Below are 9,678 nucleotides of genomic sequence, written 5' to 3' on the forward strand. Positions count from 1 at the left end.
CTGGAGATTGCATCCTAAAGCAGTAGTCACCTGCATGCCTTGCCATAGTGTCTTGCAAGGCCAGGTACACACCTTGGTCTAGCAAGGTAATTTCATCACCAAATGCAAGTCCTCCTGAGTGCAAAATCTAATTACTATCAAGCAGCCAGATCGCTGCCTTGACACAGCGAGGGGGCTTGCATGGTTCAATGAGGCTGCGGGCTATACCGTGGAGGGTCACCCAGTACGAACAGGCCACAGTGGAGAACTTAGACAAAACACAATCCACTGGAGAGAAAATGGCAAGTTGCAACCCACTCCAGTATCTTTGCCAACAAAACCCCATGGACAGTAACAAAAGGCTAAAAGATATGATGCTGGAAGATGAGCCCTTCAGGTTGGAAGGTTTCCAACATGCTACTGGGGAAGAGCAGAGGGCAAGTGCAAGTAATTTCAGAAAGAATGAAGCGGCTGGGCCAAAGCTGAAAGGACACTCAGCTGTGGATGTGTCTGATGCTGAAAATAAAGTCCGATGCTGCAAAGAACAATACTCCATAGGAACCTGGAATGTAAGATCTATGAATCAAGATAAGCTTGACGTGGTCAAAAATGAGATGGCAAGACTGAACATCGACATCTTGGGAATCAGTGAACTAAAGTGGACGGGAATGGGCGGATTTAACTCAGAGGACCATTATATCTACTACTGTGGCCATGAATCCTGTAGAAAAAATAGTGTGGCCTTTATAGTCAACAAGAGAGTGAGAAAGGCAGTACAATCTCAAAAACTACATTATGATTTCAGTCCAAGTCAAATCCAAATCCATGCCCCCACCACTGACGCAGAGGAGGCTGAAGTGGACCAGTTCAACGAGACCTACAATACCTCCTAGAACTAACACCAAAAAAGATGTCCTTATCATCATAGGGGACTGGAATGCTAAAGTAGGAAGTCAAAAAGTAACCGGAATAACAGACAAGTTTGGCCTTGAAGAACAAAATGAAGCTGGGCAAAGACTAACAGAGTTTTTTCAAGAGAACATGCTGGTCATAGCGAACACCCTCTTCCAACAACCTAAGAGGTGACTCTACACATGGACATCACCAGATGTGCAACATCGAAATAAGATTGATTATATAATTTGCAGTCAAAGATGGAGAAGCTCCAGCCACCCTGAGCCTGCCTTGGCAGGGAGGGCGGGGTATAAATTGAACTAATAAATAAACTCAGTAAAAACAAGACCTGGAGCTGACATTTTCAGTCAGGGTATCTGAGAAGCCAGCATTTGCTGTGGATTCTGATTCATTTGGTGATTCATACTGAGTACCTAGTATGTCAGTGGTGTAGTTGTTGGTAAAACCTGGTCTAGGAATGGAGGAGACCAGAACTGGTCTAAGATTGGGGAGACCAGAATTAAAATCTCCACTTAGTCACAAAGCATACTATATGACCTAAGCTGTGAGGAAAAGAGAGGGGGGAGAAAGCATTTCCTTTCATACACAAAGGAGAGTGAAAGAGTTTGTTACACCTTTCCTCTCCTCTTATACAGTCCTTTTTCTTTTACTGAGATTCAGGTTATTACAAGTGAAAATAATTATATTTTTTAAATCACATGATTTTTTTGAAATATAAATAATTTTATATTTAATATAGATTACCAAGTATGGGTCTGGACTAGGTTCAGCCCTATGCTCCCCCTCCCCGGGAAATTGAGAAGTCTATGCCCCTGTAGAAGGGTACTGATTCAGGCCGGCTATAAGCACAGAGCCTGCATGATGTACTGGCTAGGGTGCCAGACTAGGATCTGGGAGACCCAGGTTCAAATCCCCACTCATGCCATGGAAGCTTGTTGGGTGATCTTGGGCCAGTCACACATTCTCAGCCTAACCAACCTCACAGGGTTGTGGTGATGATTACATGGGGGGGGGAGATGATGTACACTGCCCTGAGCTCCTTGGAGGAAGGTTGGGTTCAAAATGTACTAAATAAATAAATTATCAGGGTACACTTCAAGCTTCTGTAAGTAATTAGTCTCCAGGACGTATCTAGCGGCAAGGAATACAACAGGTGCAGTATCCCAATCACTGCAGCTTTGAAAATGAGACCTAAGTAAACAGTGAAAACATACTAAGCAGCCCTGCACCCAGGGGTATTTTTGGGCAGGAACGCACAGGAACGGTGTTCCGGCTGGCTTTTGAGTTGGCCATGCCCACGCCTACAGTTAAAACCTCTGTGCATGCGTGGCTACAGAGGGAAGGCCTGGAGAGTTACCCCCCCCCCCGGTGACTCCCCTCCAAGGGATGGCTTCCCCGGGCTCCCCGCAGCCGTGGGACGCCCGGGCAAGCCAATGGAAGGCATGGGGTGTGACCTGATATGCTAATGAGCTGCACTGTCAGGGGTGTGGTCTAATATTCTAATGAGTTTCTGCTGTTGGGTGTGGCCTATTATGCTAATGAGTTCCTGCTGGCCTTTTTCTACAAAAAAAGCCCTGCCTGCACCTGATAGATTTTTCCCCCTTCTGTGTGCAGACACGTAGTTAAAGGTGGATTCCAAAAAGGGAGTGTGGGAACTGATCCCTAAAACACACATTTTGTATATAAGCCTTTTGATTTCACTGATGCAATGGAAGTAGAGCTGTATGCAACAAAACCCTACAGTTACTACCTGACTGAGGCTGTTCTCTCTGATTTTAAAGACTGCTTCCATCCAGGCTACTCCATTAATCAATGTCATTGTTATTGACACAATACACAGGTTAACATAGCACTAAATAAAAAAATAAATAAATAAAGGGAAAAGGGAATATTTTCAAGGTGCATGAAATAAAAAACATTGGTAACAGTAGAAACTTCATACATCATTTTTGGCCTGCCAAGTTTAATAATGCCAGCTGCAAATCCTTTTACAGAGTTGAGAGATCAGATCTCCTGATAATCAGGTTCAGGTGGGGTCTCTTCAGAATCCTTGCTGTCCTTCCAAACAAGATTAATCAGACAATTAGGAAAGTTCTTCAAAGTTTATGAGGAAGATTTATAAGAGAACAGTACGATGGGTTTTTACTTCTCTTAATACAGAATAAAGTAAGATAAAGGTGAGTAATAGCTGGTTTTGTGAGAGGTTTGAGGGAGCTTTTTCTAACAATGCCTGCTTTCTCCTTTCTGTGTGTTTGCCTGCAATCTTAAAGGTGTAAGAAAGTAACATTATTCTAAGCCTAAGTAACTGACACTTTATTGTATTGCTGGCAATAAGATCCTGTTCTTGAAGACTGTATACTGTTTGTATATGTCTTGATATAATCTTGCCCTGTGGAAAGAGTTGTTTCACTCTTATGAGAGAAAACTATTGGGATGTAATTAAAATCTTCCCACTTCTACTGTCATCTTAAAGAGCTGTAGTTGCACCTCTCTTCTTTCTGTTCTTTGTCCCCCATGGGAATCTGTTTTTTAAATTTAATAAACTGGTAGAAAGCCTTTTGGAACTGCAGTAGAAGATGATGGCAACTGTCAAAGAAATGCCTTGCTTCCTCAGGAACCTGGATTGTTGTGATTTCAGTCAACTTGCATCTCAGACTCTTGAACAGTACTTTAGATTCTAGGAGAGAAAAATTTAAAAAAACAGAACAATGCAAAGTAGCAAGTCCCAGAGGTGATCTACGTTTCACATACACAATTCAGAGCTGTAGCTGGCTATGAGAGTACATGTTCTAGAAGTAGATAGAGGAAAAACATAATTAATTTAGCTGATCTGAATAGTTGAATGAACTACAGTAGGAATTCTACATTAGTCCCTACTCTGCAAAGTTTAGACTTGAGCAGAAATTGAGCTGAATTATAGAGAGACGCATTTCCTAGTTTTTCCACATATCAGGGAGAAGCTTCTTTAGGTTTCCAGTTTGTGGCTTTCAACACATTGCAGTGGCAGTGGGGCTTCCATGTGGCAGGTTTTCCTGCATTTTCCCCCTTCCCTGTACTACTGGGGCTTTTTCAGGGTTGTGTGTGTGTTTTTAACAGTGCTTGAATGTTGTTATAATGATCTGTGTATCAGGTTCTCTGCATTCACAATAAAAGGAGCTAAAGATTCAGTTGTTACACGACAGCCATTCCAGTTTTGCTGCAGTAGTCCCCAAAACTTGGAGAAAGTTTGGAAGAGACTGGTGAAAAGCCAGGAAAATCCCCAGGAGGTGCATGGGTACACCATGATGCCGGGGGAAACAGCATCCCAATTTCATCATCAGCTTCCCCACAGCATTAAACTTGGGGTAAATAACCTGTGTGGAAAATATCTACATACAATGCTGAAGTTTCTGCTTGGAGCATTGGGTGTGTAATTCAGTCTTAAAGCTGTATGGGAAATTAAAATGGATCAGGGAAAGGGGGTGATCAATTCTCCTTTCTACCACCCCCACCACCCCTGACTGAAAAATGTCTCTTTCCCCCACAACTGAATTATGCCCGTGCATGTTCCTCACAGAATAGAACAGAAGCTGTTGTGGTAGCTTTAAAGGAAAAGCATGCCCACCTGCCCATCCCTGCTCTAGAGTAAATGTATATAGAACTGGGTTGCATAGCTCTGACATGAAAGCAGGAAATTGGCATGCAAGCAGTTCCCAGAAAGCATAATTGGGTGTGTGATTTATGGATTTCGGCATGTGCCTTATTCCTGGTTTTGGTCATCTGAAGAGTGCTGGTGCAGATTGGCTTGAAACAGCCAGCTAGTGTGGTGTAGTGGACTACGATCTAGAAATGTCTGTGTGTAAAGTGCCATAGTTGCAGCTGACTTATGGCAACCCCATAGGGTTTTCAAGGCAAGAGAGGTGGTTTGCCATTGCCTTTCTCTGCATAGCAACCCTGGAATTCCTTGGTGGTCTTGCAACCAAATACTAACCAGAACCAACCCTGCTTTAGCTTTGGAGATTTGATGAGATCAGGGCTATCCAGATCAGGGCTATTGTCTAGAAGACCTGGGTTCAAATCCCCACTCTGCCATGGAAACTTGCTGGGTGACCTTGGGCCAGTCACACACACTCTCAGCCTAACCTACCTCATATGGTTCTTGTGAGAATAAAATGGGGGAGGAAAGAATGATGGAAACTGCTTTGGATCCCCATGGGGGAGAAAGACGGGATATACATGAACTAAACAACAGAAGATGGACTTGTTCTGAGAAATGCTTTATCAAAGTTTTGTTGGAGGGGGGAGTGGCAGGAGATTAAACTTTCTCTCTTTTTTACCAGGACTATAAAAACTGATCTCTGTGCTTGGAAACCAGAGATGTCTTCCACTCAGAAAAGCTGTTCCAGCCTTCTATCAGTAGATGACATCATGGAAAACGGGTTTCTGATGAGTTCTTCCAGCTACTCTCCAAGTTTCCTGGAAATGAACAACATCTCCAGATCTGACTGTGCAAGTAACACACAGAATGTGAAAGGAAGTTCGGTGTCTCTAAAGACGACTGAATCTTCTCTGAACAACGGGAAGGGTGACTTGCAGGTTTCATGTGATGGTGTTGCATCTTTCTGCAAAACTCCAGTCCAGCCATGTACCTTTGACTTGTCTAACCTGAGCTCTGCAAATAACAGCACAGCCAATTCTATGGTGGATGTGTTCTGTGACACCAAGTCCTCTACTCCATTCAAAGAGGAGAAACTCTCTAAACTCGCTGAGAATGTGTTGTTAAAGAGCTCTGATATGAATGATATCTCTGTCTTCAAGAAGCTGCTGCCACCACCGGTCTGGGAGATCTCTGGAATACAAGCCACTCTGGACCACACTCTTTCTTTAGAAGCAAGCATGGAAGAACTTGGGTCCCTGGCTGCTGTGAAACCTGATATTCCATCTCTAGAGGTGTCCCACGCAGCTGTGCCTCTGGCTAGTAATGATGTAGGTGCTGCAAAACCTCCTGTGTGATCCAGTCTCAGGATGGGCTTGGATCAAGTTAACTTTTTTTCTTGCAGTGGCCTTGCAAATGAGGAATTGGGGATGAAGCATTGAATTATGTCAGTGGAGGTGGCGTTCAGCTTTTCTGAAAAGACTGGCACTTCGGAACAGTCCAATGAACACAACCATGCCTTTGTGCCGAAAGTGACTCGAGGCCCCTGTGCGGCTTGCTGTAGATCCAATTCTACCCACTGCCTTGGTGTTGGAAAAATATTTTGTTAAATCTTGGGTTTTTAAAGGATGCTGTTGCTTGGAGCACTGTTTGTTTCTGGGTTCAGGATGCGGATGTTCTTTACTACATTTGTTTTTGTTTTGCTCAGATTTTAGACTGAACTGGACCTCCAGCTGATAGGTAGCAATCTGTATGTGTTATACTGGAGCAGGAAAGTGGCTTTTTAAACAGGTGGAGAATGTGACTTTTTGTTAGGCTCTATTTATACCTTGATTCTCTAATAATGCAAATAAAGTTAACTCTCTTCGATGGGATTATCATTAGCCTGCTTACCAAAGGGCTTGGGTGTTGGGTGGCAGCAGGGGTCATTTCATAGAAAAAGAGGTGCAGGGGCTCATTAGCATAACTTATTTGCATATGCCACACCCCTGACATCACCGGAAGTGTGTCAGAAGGCAACACCCACCACTCAGGCTCCACTGGACTGTTTTGGATTGCTAGCTATGTGGGGGGGAAACGCGCAGATCTGTGCAGGAAGAAAGGAGGGCAAAAACAGAAGGAAAGGAGGAAGGAAAGAGGGAAAGAAAGAGAAGGAAAGAAGGAGGGAATGGGGGGGCTCTGCAACTTACCTGGCTGCTTCTTGCTCTGACTGAGGGCTGCTGGGAGCAGCGGGTCGGGCTTGTTGCATGTGCCCACCCCCCTGGGCCCTTTACTGCCGGAGCTCCACTCCTGCAGGAAATTATCCCTGCGTGGCAGTGTACTCTCTTGTTTACACTATTGCCAACTACAGAGTAGAGAGTTGTTGTTCAGTCGCACAGTCGAGTCCAACTCTTCGCGACCCCATGGACCACATTACGCCAGGCCCTTCTGTTCTCCTCCGGAGTTTGCTCAACGTCATGTTCATTGCATTGATAACGCTGTCTAACTATCTCATCCTTCGCCGTCCCCTTCTTCTTTTACCTTCAATCTTTCCCAGCATCAGTGTCTTCTCCAGTGAATGTTCCCTTCTCATTTGGTGGCCAAAGTATTTGAGCTTCAGCTTCAGTAGAGAGAACAGCTTCAAATAACTTTGCTAGAGGAGGGGGAAATTAAGGTGAAGGATCAGCAACTTAGGCTGTGGTCACACAGCAAGGGTAATCACGATTTGTTCCCGCTATACATTTAATCGGGATTTTTTTTTCCGGTTGGGATAATCACACATCCCTCCCTGAACCGTAAGCATTGCGCGAGAAGGCTCTGGGCACCGACTAGATGCAGCCGGCCCCTCTCTCCGCTGCCCGCTCACCTGCCAACCCACCCGGGCGGCCCAGGAAACAGCTTGAGGACTTAGCATCCAGTCTGATATTTCCCTCCAAGCCGCTGCAAAGACCAATGGTCCCAAGATCCCAGCAGGGTCCGCTCCACAGAAGCCCTCCCCCCTCCGCAGCCACTGCCAAATCCAAGGGCGCACAAAACCGCTGCTGCTTCCTCGCGCTCCCTCCGCCGCTGCCACCTCCTCTTCCACCTCCCCTCCCGAAGCCTGCAGCAGCAGCCGTTGTCGCCCGGAGTGCCTTTGCGGAGGACTTCGCTCATCCGCCTGGGCCATCCGTGCGCCTGAATGCCCATGCCCTCAAAGGCAGAAGCCTTTGTGATGGTGTGGGGGGAAAAAATCTCATCATGGGGAAGAATGGTCAGCCAGCAACTAACAGCCAGCAACTATTGCGATAGATGGCTGTCCAGATCAGTGAAATCGTAAGTGGAAGTACCCAGAAAATACTTTCCTGGGGGCAGGAAAAACTGGGAGCATTGCGGAAGTGAGCCTGCTTCGGCACGGGAGGCGGATTGGCACCTGTGAACAGAACATTTAAATGCGAGAGGGAACAGCGGCAAACCCCGATCAAAAGGACTGCGTAACCGCACCCTTAGTCACAACTGGCTAAAAGTATATTCTCCTGCCCACCCACCCCCAAGATGTGAGTCTACTGAGAACTGTCTTGCAAGTTCAAGTGAGCTGCCGATTTCTAAGGACACAAGCAACTGCAATTACTTCCGTACATTTTATAAGTTAATGCGACTCCTAAACTCTCCTCTAAGATCTGTTGAATACAACAAGGCCATTCTTAACTAGTTCTGAGTGAAGGGTATATAATGGCTGAAGTGCTAAATCCTCCTCTGGGGCAGGGGATGCTAAATCCTCCTTTGGGGTAGGGGATGCTCTAAAATAGCCTGTCTCAAGTTGTCAAAGCATGGGGCAGCAAGGATTTAACTGGCTAACCCAAAACAATGTGGTACCTTATCATTCTGCTCTGCAGTTTTTCTGTCCATGTACTTCTTCCTGTCTGCTGAAGCATAAACTACTGTTTTCTTGCATCCTGCACAGAAGCTCAATTGCCAGCATCCAGTAGCTCTGCTTTCCTGTTGGTAATTAAAAGCTGGTGAACATTACATGACACAGCAGTTAAGTAGCCTAGAAAGGAGGCTACCTAATGACACATAGCCTGTTGGAAGGCACTGACACTCATTTGGACGTTAATAGTGTACACTCTGATATAAACACTTCTAGATGGTTTCATCTGCTGAGTGGGTACCTTCCAAGCGTTAAACTTCCTTGTCCATCCAAATGGCATGGAGGGGAATGAATACTGTGAGCCAGAGGTTTGGGCTTGAAATGAAAAGTGATATAGCCTGAAAGCAGACTTAGAAATGGGGGGGGGGGGATGCTGTGATACACTGGAATAATCAGAGGTAATTTATTGAGAACTACGGTCACAGGCAAGCAATCTTGAGTACACTTCAGCTCCAAATACCACACTGCCCTTCAATACCAGTAAGAATTCCAGCACCCATCCCATAATAACCACCATGGAGCAAAGCGTACCCCAGAGCACACAGATGTATGGGCATGTTCAAGCTGGCAGTATGCAGGCAGTATGTGTGCTGGCCATGTATTAGGAGTTCCTTCAGTAAAAGAAGGAACGAATAGGAGACTCAAAGGAGACTTGGCCAGTCTACTTGAATGCATGTTGGCTGACAATAATCTTATTGGCATATCTGAATAAGAGCTCCTGGGAAGAAATCTTGGTATGCAGGGAATAAAGGCAGCTCTTGCCTGGATTATATAGCCTTGATTCTTTCAAAACATACAATATCCATGGTGCTTTGGGTCTCTCTGGATTGGGCTTGCCTCCCAGGACCTTCTAAAGAGTCTGCATACTTTAGCTGCTTCCTTGATGAGAAAGGCTCATATTCAGTCATGCTGAGTAGCTCATCCAAACCTCATCTTCCTTCTACCAGCCCACCTGTTGTTTGCAGAGAGATTCTGTACGATCTGGCAGATCACTCCAAATCTGGCAAAAGCAGTGTGAGATCCTGTATAAGAGGGGGTGGTCAATGACCTTCAGGATGCAGGTCTACAATAACCCTCATCTGATGTGGTGGTGGTGGTGGTGGAAAGCGCCATCAAGCCACAGCTGACTCAATCCTGTAGGTTTCTGAAGGCAAGAGATACTCAGTGGTGGTTTACCGTTGCCTACCTCATCACAACTCTGGTATTTTTTTGAGGTCTCCATCCAAATACTAGACAGGGCTGACCCTATTTATCTTCTGAGATC

The sequence above is a fragment of the Gekko japonicus genome, unplaced genomic scaffold, assembly GCF_001447785.1.
Source record: "Gekko japonicus isolate JY-2015 unplaced genomic scaffold, Gekko_japonicus_V1.1 scaffold3980, whole genome shotgun sequence".
Taxonomy (NCBI): domain Eukaryota; kingdom Metazoa; phylum Chordata; class Lepidosauria; order Squamata; family Gekkonidae; genus Gekko; species Gekko japonicus.